We start from the raw sequence: 15,486 nt of genomic DNA on the forward strand, positions 1-15,486 counted from the left end.
GGTTTGTCCTAGAGACTCGTCACAACCGGTTGGCCATGTGCATGGCGCAGCTGGGCACACAAATTCGCGGGGCTCTGGCTGAGAGACTGTGTCTGGTCACGTGACAATGGCGGTCGTGAACACCGACTATGTGACCCAAGGAGTGAGGAGACAAATCTTTTTAGATTTACCTTCCGGCCCTCCACTGGGGGATAGAGTGGTCTGGACACAAGATCCGTGGTGGATGACTCGCTCCCTGGGTCGTCTGTCTCAGGGACACTTAATAGCCTTCCGGGATCTCGTGCCGGTCCGTGAGATGGGGGTCGTCAGCTTCCTGCGGGGGTCTCTATACTGGGGCCGAGAGCTGAAAGATGTGCTGGATGGCATCTGTCTGCTTCTTCACTGTCGAGAACTGCTGAGCGAACACAACGGTGTCACCGAAAAGTCCCATCTGGGAGTCTCTCATTTCGACCAGATTCAGCCACAGGTGGCGCTCCTGGACCCCTAATGTGGACATCGCCTGCCCGAGTGCTTGCACCTTGACCTTCGTTGCCCGAAAGGCAAGGTCGGTCACCGAGCACAGATCCTGCAGCACATCGGGATCAGGACTACCCACGTGCAGTTTTTTTAGTACCTTGGACTGGTGTACCTGCAGGAGGGCCATGGGATGCAGGGCAGAGACGGCCTGTCCAGCGACACTGTAGGCTTTGGTCGCCTGAGATGAAGTAGTCCTACAGACTCTGGAGGAGAGCGCCAGACGATCCCGTTAGGTGGCAAGTTATCCACCTGAGGGACCTCCGTGAACCCGTGGACCACCCCTTCATCGAGTACAGTGTGAGTGGATGAACCCGGAAGTCTGTTTCAGGCAGTGAAATGTGCCCTCCACCACTTCGTCAGTTCGTTGTGCACCTCCAGGAAGAAAGGAACTGGGAGGGGGTAGGGCTGTGAGCGGTGCCCCGAACCCAGGAACCAATCATCGAGCGCTCAGATGAGGGTGGAGGGTTCCAGTCCAGCACGATACTCGCGGCAGCCTGGACAAGCATGGCTTTCAGCTCTACATCAGCCTCAGACTGGGTGGGCAGACCCAAGGGTGGCAGCCCAATCGAGTCCTTAGCATCCAATATCGCCAGTGCGCTCTCCAAAATAGCGATCGAAGACTCCTCCTGCTCGCAGACCCCGAAAGAGACGTCAAGCTGGCCATGAGGCGGGCTGGTCTTTTTTGGATCCGGACGGGAGCAAACGAGTGTGCTTGGGAACTGGAGGTCCACGGGGAATTACCGGGCTCGCCTCATATCCTTGGGTAGAAGGCGCAGCATGGAGGGGTGGATAGAGTGGCTTTCCCATTTCATAAGAAGGAAAGCTGTGACCGCAATGTTGCCATGGTCATATTCTCTCAATAAGAACATGAACCATCCACAAATGCTGCCTCAGTGTGATCGCTGCCCAGACATGTGAGGCAGTGCACATGACCATCGGAGGTGGAGAGATAACGACCGCATCCAGGAATCACACAAAGATGGAAAGGCCTCTTTATAAAGATGCTTATTTAAAAATATGTTCAATGTCAATGTGTGTGCTCTAATAAAGAAAATATACTCTTTAGTAGGAATATACACACTTTTAGCACTGTCGAAGCGCCCAGGAGCGAAATCTGCACTCATCGTGCAGAAGGAGAGAAAGCCACTGGAAATGCGGAATATATCCAACAGTATATGCTTCTTAAGAGGTGAATGGAACAGCAGTAGTATTCAACTCGCTGATAGTACAACCGCTCAACCCCGAAGAAAAAATCTGAATGAGAGTGGAAATTCCTTCTCCTTTTATAACCGTATGTCCGGGGGAGTGGCATGCAAATTCCACTCACCAATACTCACAGTTGTTTTTTTTTTTCAAAAAGAATAGAGGTGTTCGGGGCTCATTATATTGACACAACGTCGAGTGAGTGACAGAAGGGGAACTAGTGGCATTTTACTATTTAATGGGATATGTGACTGGTTGTTAATTTTCAAATTATGGTATATTCACATTATAAATACTGTATATTGTTTCAAATAAATTGTGAATCAAAAATGTTTAACAATTCATGGTCAGTTTTATTTGAGTTAGTTTTGGAGTCAAAAACTCATTTTAGTTTAGTTTCTTTTTTTATGTTTTTCTTTTTTTATATATTTATTTTTCAGTTCATGAAAAAGTTTCATTTCATTTTCATTTTAGTGTTAATAAAGTCTTAATGTTAATAGGACATAGAAGAAAGTTGCACATTGTCTTCATATTAATGTATTGTGTGGTTTCCAGCAGCAAGTAATTGTCTCTCCACTCTGTATTCAAAAATGCTGCGTGACGCCACACAATCAAACCCAACATGACACTGCAGAAACAGAAACCAAGAGACCAATTAAATGCTCTGTTGCTAGTCGGATTTACAACTGGTTAGGACAAAAACTTAGATTTACATGGATGGGATAGCTTTATATGCTTGTCAGTTTATCTTGTCATGCCTGGTTAGTACTCAGTGTCAGTCTTATGTGCATCTCTTTCAAATCGAGTGATGCCCTGAATTTGACTCACCAGCACTTTGACCTTTAGCCAGATTTTGGCATTGTCTTGCACAGATATCACTTCCTTTGAGACCTTATTTAGTCGAGTGTGTCATTGGTTTGATCTTGCATGAGTCACCTTGTGCGTATTGAACAAAAACACCACTGACATCATTGCTGCCGCTGCTTTCATTACTACGGCAAACATCACCCAACTTTACCAGAACATTATCTCATTCACAGCAAAATCTCCTTTCACATTCAGACATCACCTGATGAAGAACAGTTTCCAACTGTGGTATGGATTTCCCATAAGACATCATCTAATTTTGCAGTGTTTTTAGCACCAGTGTTTTTATGGCAAAAGAACACTTCCTCACTTTGTTGACTGGGTAAAGCATGGAGAATGAAAAACAGACAAATCAGAAGTGATCATGCAGAGGGTTTAGGAGGCTAGTATACCCAGTCACTGTCTGCTCTCAGGATCCTAGCACAAACACTGCCCTACAGGCTACATTAGCCAGCAGGCCATACCCAGATATGCTGCTGCCTGCTGTACAATCTTAACGTGGTCCTGATGCCCACATCTAATGGAGCTAATGTGGATGGATTTCAGCTTGTATCTCTGCCATCTCTCTTCCATTGGCTCACTTCCCTCTGTTTTACCATCTCGCAGAGTCTTTCTCTCCCCCATTGCCATCACTGTGTGTGTGTGTTTGTGTGTGTGTGTGTGTGCGCACATCTATGCATGTGTGTGTGTTTGTGAGTGCGTTGTGGAGATAGAGTGCAGACTGGCGCCAGGCTGTCTCCTTGGGTCCACTCCACGTACTCTGCTGATGCAGTCAGCCAACACATCTCAGCCATCCCCTGGGAGAGAGAGAGGGAGGAAGGGAGGGCAAAGAGATGGCACACCTGCATCAGAGCATCCCCTGTTCCCCTGTTCTTCTTTTACCCCACTCATGCTCCTTTTTCTATTTACAAACACATTTGTACTCATTTTTTATAATTTGAAGTGTTTATTTCTCTCTAAGGAAAAGAATCACCTCAGGCTTTGATGTTGTTTTCTCATGCACAAATTTGATTTAAAGTACTGAAGTAACCTAACTAATATTAATGCTATTACTTATGCTAACAGTATTTAGCATTTACTTTATTGTCAGAATTTATCTACTGGTACAAAATTAAATTGAGTGCAATGGACTGCCTCTGGAAGTAAAAATCCCACTCATATATCTATAAGGGAATAGATTATTAAAAACAAATCTACAAACCTTTAAAGGGGTATTGACACAAGAAATCTAAATTCCCTTGATCTTTTGACATATAAGAGGTTTCAGAACTCAAAATTTCCTGTGCAAAAAGAGCATTTGTTGAAGCCAAACTGCCAAAATGACTTATTCTCTACTTCCTCCACATTGTGATGTCACATTGTGGTTGACATTTGCATCTGACTGCCTCCATAACACATTTATGACTACTTTACCTTATAACTTCCGTAGCCCTCCCAGTAGCAGTGAGCAGTGAGGTGACACGGAGAGAACAGGTCAATCAATAGCAGAGAGCCAATCATAACGGTGGGTATTTCATGTCAAGTCTTGAAGTAGCAGCACCAAAACCAAGCGTTTCTGACAGAGGGTCAAAATGAGAGTAGCAAATGATCATGTTTTACAAATACACGTTTTTTGGTGTAAAAAAATATCACTAATATTGTGAGTGAACCTCAAGGAACATAATAATGTACAAAAAAAAAAAAAGGCATGTCAAGGCTCCTTTAAGGACAGACCTACAGTGACAGTCTTGTACCTTTGTCTTTTTTTCCAATTTTAAAATACTTTTTTGCTTCTGATAAAAAAAAATTAAAAAAAATTATGTAGGGATTCACCTCAGAGTTGGTTGGGTTGGTAAATGGCTTAGAATGATTACAGAAGTATTTGAAATACCTATGGAAAAAAATGTAAATGATAATACAGGCAGAAATATTTCCAGATTAAAAACAATTGAAAAAGGAGGCGGGCATGGTTGTTTTCTCTCTCTCTCTCTCTCTCTCTCTCTCTCTCTCTCTCTCATATATATATATATATATATATATATATATATATATATATATATATATATATATATAATAAAAACAATTAACAGTATGAGTCATTGGTAATTAAGGTTGTCCGAGGTCAAAATAAGAAATCTTTTTTGAATGTAGTTTAAAATACATGCGTCAAGTTCATTGCAATCTAATATTTGTGTCCATGTTGGTTCCATAATTTCTTGAGTTTTTTTTTTTTAGCATTTTATAAAAGTAAAACTATATATATATATATATATATATATATATATATATATATATATATATATATATATATATATATATCATATATTATTTTAAGAATTTAAGCTTTTAATAAGAATTATTTTTCAGGAAAGTAACACTCCTTAGACATTTTTTACTTAAATCCTCTGAGAAAATATCAAAATAACTTTGAACTATGCAATTATAGAATTTTCATTATAGTTGGGGTATATTCAAGATATATTTTTGTGTGAATCGCACGCAGAACAACTTTTTTAGGCACTAGATTTACTAGGCCAAAAATAAAAAGTGTCATGTCATTGACCCATTAAAAAAAAGTGAGTGGTGTTTTTTCATGCTAAACTTGCTGCCATAATGGGTATTGTGTGTGGTTGACAGGGTGTTGCTATGTAGTTTCTAAGGTGTTCAATGTGGTTTTTAGTGAGTTGTTATATGGTTACTATGTGTCCTGGGTGGTTGCCTTGGCAAGCACAACTAATGATTGTTTCAGATGTCCCAAACCTTCAACACTGCCTCCCATCTGCTATTGTACATAAAAACTGGTTGACCTGGGTCAAACCCATGGTATTGGTAGTTGACCTGTCAGACTGCATAAACAAGCAAAGCAATGATTTGAAATCTCCACAGAACCAGAATGTTTGCACACTTTAGGAAGTCTACCCAAGGTTTACTTGTAGTTTTCTTGGATAGAAGGTATTTTTACATTGAAAAGGCCACTTTGCACTGTTAAATAAAGCAACAATAAAATGGTGCCCAGAGCCAAATAAGTGAATCTGTGTTATGGGACTTATAACGACACTGGCTGTGCCCTCATAATCTCAGATGTCCCACTGGTGCAGGGGGTTCTCAGGTGGGAAAAAGTCTTCCAAACCACAGAAAACTGACACACAAGCACACACACATTCACACCAGGGCACCTCATATACATCACCCAGTCTGGCTGTTATTACCCTCTTTTCTCTAATACACACCTGCCTCCACCCCCTGCAGTTGGTGTATGTATGGGTGTGCCCTGTGTGATTTCTGCCCCTGCGCCCCTTGAGGGGGCATGGTGCCATGTTGGCTGGTTCATAGGTCTCATCTGCTCTATGATAATTACCCCAGACATCCCTCAGCTCGGCAGGGCGGCTACCTACCACCATGGGTCACACCATGTGTTATTCAAACACACACACACATTATATTAGCCCTGCTCACCACTTCTAGGTCCCTGTCTGACTTGCTATAATCACGATACACACACTCTCTCTCTCTCTGTCACACACGCACACACCATTACACTGCCTCTACAGATGGGATGAGCCACCTGGGACACACAGGCCCACACTGGGGTGTTGTTCAGTATTGTAGTGATGACGCATTATTGAGTGAGCACGGGAGATCACATGAGCCTCATTGTGTGGAAACAGACAGGGTGTGGCCCATGTTTTTGCCTCATTATTATTTTTCACCTTTTATAAGTATGATGCAAGATGAGACATTTTGGAAAATGGGTGGGCCATTAAGTAACTCCCTAAACACAAGATCTATGGCCATCTACTGGCCGAGTCGAGAGCATACAAACTTAAATACAAAAAACTCTTAGAGGCATGTTTGGAATTAAATACTGTACTTGTAGGATAAGGTATACTAGTGTTCAGTATCCTTGATAGCTAGACACATAGAGCTTAGTTTGTGCAGTTGCAAGCAAGTGCTTTCTATCAGCCAGTGCTGTGTTAATTAATGTCCTTAAATTATCAAGCAATAGACATGTAACCATAGAACCTAACCTGAAGGTGATGTTAGGTAATACTGATTTTCCAAACGTGTTTGGTGTGTGACCCTGTGATTGCATGCTAAAAAAGCTCTAGGCTTTTGAAATTGATTCATGAGAATCTGTGCAGTTGATCCTGTGCTGTTTTCTCTTTCTGTGGCTGTTTCTTCGTTTAGTATCACTAGAGACACTAGAAATCTCATCTTTTCCCACACACAGCCAATGACAGGGGCCGCACTCTAGCCACCTGCACACTGCTGGAGCTAGTCTCTATCTGATCATCTGTAGATTAGTGTTTTCATGTTTGTTTGTTTTTCCATTGTTTATTAATTGATTTATTTGCAATTTATTTAGTGCCTCTGCAAGAGCGCAGCCGACTCCCCTTGAAAGGGGGGTGGACTGTCCACACTCTGCTGAGCGCCGCATGCCATGACAGCACATCCGCTGTAGCGTTGAGGCTGCCCGGGATGTGAGTAGCCTGCAGCGACTTCAGACGGCGCTAACTCCAAAGGAGGAGATGGGGGGCATGTTGCGACATTATATCACCTTGGTGATTTATGTACGCTACTGTCGCTTTGTTGTCTGACTGGACAAACACATGCTTGCCCCAGATCAACGGTAATGGCCTCCGCAGGGCGAGCATCACAGCCAGTAACTCTAGACAGTTGATATGCCAACTCAGTCACGGTCCTGTCCAGGAATCAGCAGGTACGTGCCCATTGCACACGGTGCCCAGCCGAACTTGGAGGTATCTGTGGTGACCACGACGCATCTAGACTCTGTAGGGGAACCACAAAAACATGAGGTCTATCCAAGGGCTGAATAAGTGGCGGCAGAGCGGCGCCATGCCCATCTCAGGACTCGAGTCTGAAATCAGTGCAGAAACGGTCTCATATGACCACCGCCGAGGAAGCCATATGCCCCAGGAGCCTCTGAATGTGTTTCAGTGGAACCGCTGTCCTCCAACTGAATGACTTCAGGCAGTTCAGCACCAACTGCGTGCACTCACTTGTGAGGCGCACTATCATTGAGAACGAGTCTAACTCTATGCCGAGAAATGAGATGCTCTGAACCGGGGAGAGCTTGCTCTTTTCCCAGTTGACCCGAAGCCCTAGACGGCTGAGGTGCCTGAGCACCTGGTCCCTGTGCATGCACAGCAACTCTCGAGAGTGTGCTAGAATCATCCAGTCATCAAGGTAGTTGAGTATGCAGACACCCACTTCCCTTAACGGGGCAAGAGCTGCCTCTGCAACTTTTGTGAAGACACAAGGGGACAGGTAGGGGCCGTCGAAAGCAAACCGTAGGACGGGTCTGTGTCAATGTAAAACCGAGACTTGAAAGTATGCATACTTCAGGTCTACCACTGCAAAACAATCTTGATGCCGGTCGCACATCAAAATGTGTTTCTGTCTTAGCATCTTGAACGGGAGTCTGTGTAAGCCCTGTTTCAGAAATCGCAGGTCCAAGATTGCCGCAACCCACTGCTTTTTTTTGGTACGATGAAGGAAGGGCTTTTGAGCCTTTCCCCCAAAACAAGATAAAAAAATAAAGTCGCTCTTTATGATGTTAAAATCCTAGTGCACTCTGCAGATTGTAGCCAACGTGCAGTGCATGACCATTACTGGTTCTCTTGTGAGACATTGCATATGTTAGAATACATTTCTAACTTTCTTAAATCTTGCCAACATGTACGTAGTGTGTCCAACAAGCAAGAGAGCTGCAGTGAGAAACAAGCAGTGAAATTGTGAGACGAGGGCAAGCCCAAAGAACCTGCTAATATTGACTCTCATATGAAGAGTATCACAATCTGTTCATAACTTCTTGTATCTTGTTCATAATCTGTAATCTTACTGCTTATCTGAACACCGACACACACCCCAAAATATCCATATCCTCTCCCAGTTGTTGTTTTTTTAAGACCAATGTGTGGTTAAATGTCCCAACTATTCTGTTATTATCTTCCCGATAACACCATAGAGGTGCCTGGAATGCTCTTTCTGGTGGGCAGCAGTCTTAAAGAGTGCTAGGTTGGAATATATTAGCCTGAAAGTTTGTCTCTTTCTCTCTCTCAGGAGTGTAAGTTTATGATGTGAGCTGTAATAAGTGGATGATTTACGAGCTGTGAAGGCTGTGTGATGGCCAGGGCTCTTAGCGCTAATACTACACGTGTCCCCCCCTACTTGTGAAGAGCACTGCAGCTCAGGGCGTGTATGTGTATGTGTGTGTGTATGTGTGTGTGCGCGCATGTGTGAGTAAGTGTGTGTGTGTGTGTGTGTCGCTGTGCTGTGCTTATTGCACACACTTATCATGTTCAACCATGATACCACCACTCGATATAAACAATCTCGTTCTATTCAGCAGGTTTCATAAACACTTGAGCTAAAATTCAGCAATTACCTCATGGTAATAGATCAAGACTTAGCTCATGATAAAGTTAATCTGTCACTACTTATTAAAGCTATCAATCCCTTACAGAGTCACTTAAATTAGTAAAATAAAAGGATGTACTCTAAAAAATATTAGAAGCCTCCTGAAGTTGATTTCAGTACTAGTGCCTTCTCTGAATGAGAATATTATAAAAGCATCTAGTTATTGATACAGGTATGTAAGTCTAGTTTGTTTTTTTACTTTAAAGTCAAGCTCAATTGACATAATATGTGGCATAATGTTGTTTACCACAAACATAAAATTGGACTTGTCCCACATTTTCTTAAAAAATGAAAGTGGAAGTGGATGGGGTCAGTCCGTAAACTTTAAAATATTAACTATGTAGTTTTCTGTGTAAAGTTATATCCAATTTTACCTACTTCATTGCCATGACGACATATTGCCAAAAAAACCTAAAAGTAAAACTCACGCACTCAAACCCTTAAACGACTGAAAAAACAATTATTTAAACAACTTTAGAGCTCAATTAATACAAACGTTTTAACAAAAGAAATTATCTAAATGCTTCTATAAAATTATAAGCTTCGCTTTTTTGCCTTTAATCCCTCAAAAATTGGTTTTGTAAAAATTGCCTGTGTCTCAATTTAACCTCGATTTTTCTTCTTTTTTTTTAAGGAAGGGAGTGAATCTTTATTATTATTATTATTATTATTATTATTATTATATTATTTTCATGACTTTCTGTTGTTTTAAGGGTTCTTCCGCCCATGTGGATGGAACACCGTGCTAAAAGACTGACACTGTTTGCTGTGTTACCATTCAGTGGCACTGCAACACCAATTTTGGGTCTGTTCCAAAACCTAGTGAGCATCCTCCGAAGATAGCATTTTAAGACATCATAGGCATGCTCCTGATGCAAAGCTGTTTTGGCCAGATTCTAAGGTAGCATCTTATGTACCCTTACCAGAGTAAGCGATCCCAGAATGCACCACGATGAGCTTGGCAGAAAAATAAATCCAAGATGGCAGAATAAGTGAGAGAAATTAAACTTATAGATCTACTTTATTATAATTACTTAATAAAATCCACTTGATACTGAAAAGTATTGATAAATGACAGATTAATATGATGCAAAACCAACTATTTTATGTGTGTGTGCATATTTAGGCTCATTAGAGGATTGTGTAATTTCTCTCACGTCACCTGTATTGAAATCAGTTATATGTCGAGTATTGTGAACTGTGCGTGAGGAGCGCTATTTGAATGATGTGCAGAGTTTCCACCTATATAGAGCATTCAAAATATGAGGAATAATTTAATGTAGGATGCTTCCATAGCAGACAGCTGTCTATTTAGGCAGGAGACAGCGACACAGCTCACTAAGTTTTGGATTAGACCATTGAATTAGCCGTGAAACATGCAGCGTGACCAGTGTAGTCCGATTCCATAATGAATGACTCATATGAGCTGGTTCTTTTGAATCTACACTACTACCAAGTTGTCCTATTCCTGAATGAATGAGTCTTATGAGCCGATTCTTTTGAATCTAGACTACAAAATATACAGCGCTAACTCCCAAATTAATTACTCTGATCAGCTGGTTATTTTAGTTAAAGAAAAACCTACATATGTATTTTTTTAACAAACACAAAGCTTAACCTCTGCACTCTCCACACAGCCCCTATACTTGCTGTGTCCCCAGGTTGGTAAACATGGGCCCCAGCTCCTGGGGTGGTTGCACTCTCCTGTCTCAGATCCCCCATATGCATTTTATCCTCTTCACCATTAGAGAGAGTCATGCAGCCAATTTACAAACCAAAAAAACCCTCTTTTCAAACATACCATTGCACATGGACAGCTCGACCACAAAGCAAGTGAGGTTGCTTAGTAACTGTGCCATCCAGCGCTATTCTCCTGTCTGATTCATGTCCCAAATGATAGATCCATCACAGGAGGACCACTCCACTCCCTCTACCTCTCACATTACCGTGAAAAATTGAGGGAACAAAAAGAAACAGAATCAAATCTAAACCGATAAATACATTAGAAGAGGGTACTCTTGTTTTGTCAATAATTAGACAATATGGGCCCATATCCAAGTAAAGAGTCTGTACAAATCACTTTGAAATTGAGAGTATTGTTGTTGTGGTGAAATGTAATATCTGCATGTGTAATGGATCACATTTTTTTCTTCTTCAGCTCTGCCTTAGTTTGTCAGAGGAATGAGAGAAGAATCGTGCCACTTGACAATTTAATTCTCATATTTGAAAGCATTTAACCTTTACAACAGATGACTGCCAGTGCTCTTAAAAGAATAAGGGAGGGCAAAAAAGACAGAAAAAGAGAGAAAGACAGAAAGAGTCAGAGAGACAGGAGCCACAGTGATGACCTCTACGCTTGATTGATTTGAGAATATAGAAAAGATGTCCCGCTCTGTATGAAAGCTAGCAATTTTCCCCCTCGTCTAGTTCCCTTCAGAGGATAGCCGACAGCCGCGGCATCAAAGGCCCCGTCGTGTTCCTGCTAACAGACTTGAAAAGCGCTGAGATGGAGAATGACACCTCGATATGGGCCCAGTCATTTAGCTAACAGCACGCACACACACACACAAACAGCGTTTTCATTCTGATGAGAATAGAGATACAACTGCTAGCGACTAGTCGATGATAGCCCTGTCCACTCGAGTTTAAGAAAGTTTGGATTTCTTTGCTCTTTCTTTAACAAGTTATGAAAAACTTGATGACCTTGAGCTGCAGGCTACGACCTTTTCTCTAAATGGAAGGAGAGTTAGAAAGTGACACCTTGCTGTGTGTGTGTGTTCCATACTGGTTGGACTGTGCGTACTAGGCAGAGGTGTTAGGGGGCAGGACACCAGCATAGCTGAATTTTTAAGCCATGTGTGTGTGTAGGTTTTCCCCCCTCAGACACACAGCGAGATAAATGTGTTTGGGAACGGGGGGCACTGTACCACATCCGCCAGCACAGGGAGGCATGGAGCACTATCATTTAGATAAAACAAATTACCTGCAGCCACAACTAGAGAGAGAGAATGATAGAGAGAAAGAACATACATTACGGCAAAGATAGAAAACCACCCGGCAGGTCCAAGATTCACCAAGCTCTCTCTCTTCCTCTTTCTATACCAACACACAAGGCTATTATCTTTCCCTGACCAATAGCGGCGCAGCGGTGTGAGAAAGGCGAGCAGTAAATTCCCACTGGGTAATTAAAATCAATAGCCACGACTCACTCGGTAGCCAACAAGGTCAAACGCTGGAGAGGAACCGGGATAATGCCCAAACAGATAAATAAAAAAATAAAGTGAGGTGTCATGGTGTTTCATTAACCCTGCATGGGGAGAGGTGTGTGTGACTGTGTGTGTGCACGCGCTAATGTCTGGTTGGCAGGGTACTCTGAGTGCACGCCGAACAGACGCGGGTCCTGAACCCAACCTCACTCAAATGCAGGCCAAATACTGCAGCAAGTACAGCTAACCCTGGCCGTCTGAGAAACACACACACACACATTCACAATTTTGGCTGTGTGTACATATATTTATATATATATATATGCCGATCAGCCACAAAATTAAAACCACCTGCCTAATATTGTGTAGGTCCCCCTCGTGCTGCCAAACAGCACCAACACACATCACAGAATCTCTGATGCTCTTCTTCTCACCACAATTGCACAGAGTGGTTATCTGAGTTACCATAGACTTTGCCATTAGTCTGGCCATTCTCTTTTGACCTCTCTCATTAACAAGGTGTTTCCATTTGCAGAACTTCCACTCACTGGATGTTTTTTTTTTTTTTTGGGCACCATTCTGAGTAAATTCTAGAGACTGTTGTGTGTGGAAATCCCAGGAGAAAATCCCAGGAGATCAGCAGTTACAGAAATACTCAAAACAGCCCGTTTGGCACGAACAATCATCCATGCGATTATCTAATCAGCCAATCGTGTGACAGCAGTGCAGTGCATAAAATCATACAGATACGAGTCAGGAGGTAATGTTCACATCAACCATTAGAATGGGTGAAACATTTGATCTCAGTGATTTGGGCCGTGGCATGATTGTTGGTGCCAGATGGGCTGGTTTGAGTATTTCTGTAACTGCTGATCTCCTGGAATTTTCACACACAACAGTCTCTAGAATTTACTCAGAATGGTGCCAAAAACAAAAAACATCCAGTGAGAGGCAGTTCTTTGGATGGAAATCCCTTGTTGATGAGAGAGAACAACAGAGAACGGCCAGACTGGTTCGAACTGACAAAGTCTATGGTAACTCAGATAACCACTCTGTACAATTGTGGTGAGAAGAATAGTATCTCAGAAGGCTATTCTGAGATGTGGGTCGGTGTTGTTTTGGCGACACGAGGGGGACATACACAATATTAGGCAGGTGGTTTTAATGTTATGGCTGATTGGTGTATATTCACACAGAAAAAACATCCAACCAGATCTGATCATATTTATTCTACTTAATTAATATACAAACATAAGGCTCTAAAATTATTCATTTTAGGAAAACTCAGTATTCTCCTACCATAGTGCATTTCCAACTGAACATAGTTGCAATGTAACTTGTAGTGTTCTGGTATTGCTGGTGTCTATTAATCTATAAAGCATGTTTTCAGTATAAATGAATTGGCTTAGCTAGCTAGTCAGCTTGCTTATAATAAACACTCTCTCTATGATGGTGACTTAAAATAAAACACAGTAATTGAATGCAAAACAGCATGGGTCACACTAAACCGAACTGCAACACAACAACAACTCTTTTTAATTACAAACAACTATTTATGCTCCACAAAAGCCCTCATACCTTGTCTGGGCCTGCCCTGCCTACATAATTAAATAATCTGGTGCATGAGTATATGGTTCCTCCCCAAAAAACAGCTCAGTTGAAACAACTCTTCTTTTTTTTACACCAGATTGACTTTAAATAATTGACAAGTTCATTCAAAACAGACAATACATATAAAAGCAACATATTAACAACATCACCGTGCAGCTGCAGTTTCCAACTACAGTTTCGCCTTCCAAAATGGTCAGAAATCTAGGGGTAACCATTGATGATGAGCTAAATTTCACAGACCACATTTCAAAAACTGCAAGATCATGTAGATTTACACTGTACAATATCAGGAAGATAAGACCCTTCCTCTCTGTACATGCCACACAACTGCTCGTTCAGTCCCTTGTCATAACTAGACTGGACTACTGTAACGCTCTCATTGCAGGCCTTCCTGCATGTGCTATTAGACCTCTCCAAATGATCCAGAATGCAGCAGCATGTCTGGTCTTTAATGAACCTAAGAGAGCACATGTGACACCACTCTTTGTCTCTCTCCACTGGCTGCCGGTTCATGCACGTATTAAATTCAAGGCCCTGATGCTGGCATATAAAACAGTCACTGGGTCTGCTCCAGCATACCTAAAAACATTTATGCAGTGCTACGTTCCCACCAGAAGCCTGCGGTCAGCTAAGGAACGTCGCCTTGTCGTACCAAAACAAAGAGGCACCAAAACACTTTCACGGACTTTCAGTTTCATCATACCACGGTGGTGGAATGACCTTCCCAACTCAATCCGGGAAGCTAACTCACTCTCTATCTTCAAAAAACGGCTAAAAACACATCTTTTCCAAAAGCACTTAACAGGTCACTAAAAAAAAATATTTACATTTCTTGTTGCACTTAAATCTGTTTTGTATGCTATTCTGATGATAGTGAAACTTTGTAATATGGCACTTTTTGTACCACTGTCTCCCTAAGATGATTCGCTGATGTTCTTCCTCTTTTGTAAGTCGCTTTGGATAAAAGCGTCTGCCAAATGAATAAATGTAAATGTAAATATTATTATTGAATAAAATGAAAACCAGCCAAAACTGATATACTTGCTGTGCAATTTACTAAGCACCAAATTATTTATTTCTAACTATTTATTTTTTCATTATAGGGTTTGGATAAGGGTTAGTATATAGATATTTGAATAGCTTTATATTAATATAAAAGAGGCCTGTGGTATGTCCTCATTTAGATTGCAATTATCTAAATCATTTGACAATTACACTAAAGAGTGTAATTTTGACCACACGTGCAACTGTCCTGTGTGTTAACACTCTTTCGAGACAGGTATAGTGTACATTGTTGCTCTCTACACCTCTCCTCAAAGGCAATCTCAGTTTGATCATTCATTTGCTTTCTTTTACTCCACAGAGAAAAGCTAATTCACCTTTATTTCAGCTCAGCGGTTCACTCGGTGCAGGCAGCAGAGGCATCTGGGAATGAGTGTGTCTACATGCTTTGGTGTTTGTTCGGATGATGTTATGTTATATTACTGTATGTTTGCATGCGCTGTGTGTGGCTATGTTTTCATAATTGTACAGTTCTACATTACTGTGTATAGCTATATTTGGGTTATGCATCGGGTTTCTAATGGAAATAAGGGTGACACATGCTCTTTGAAACTGCACATCACAAAGCATGTGACTATAACTTCAGGGATCCAAACAAAGA

The 15,486-nt window shown here is 41.7% G+C and overlaps 1 pseudogene; it reads left to right on the forward strand.

The window, feature by feature from the left end:
• Positions 1 to 15,486, forward strand: part of LOC127630588 (cytosolic carboxypeptidase 6-like) — a 423,742-nt pseudogene that overhangs the window by 220,990 nt on the left and 187,266 nt on the right.

This window comes from Xyrauchen texanus, chromosome 37 (assembly GCF_025860055.1).
Source record: "Xyrauchen texanus isolate HMW12.3.18 chromosome 37, RBS_HiC_50CHRs, whole genome shotgun sequence".
NCBI classification, from domain to species: Eukaryota; Metazoa; Chordata; class Actinopteri; order Cypriniformes; family Catostomidae; genus Xyrauchen; species Xyrauchen texanus.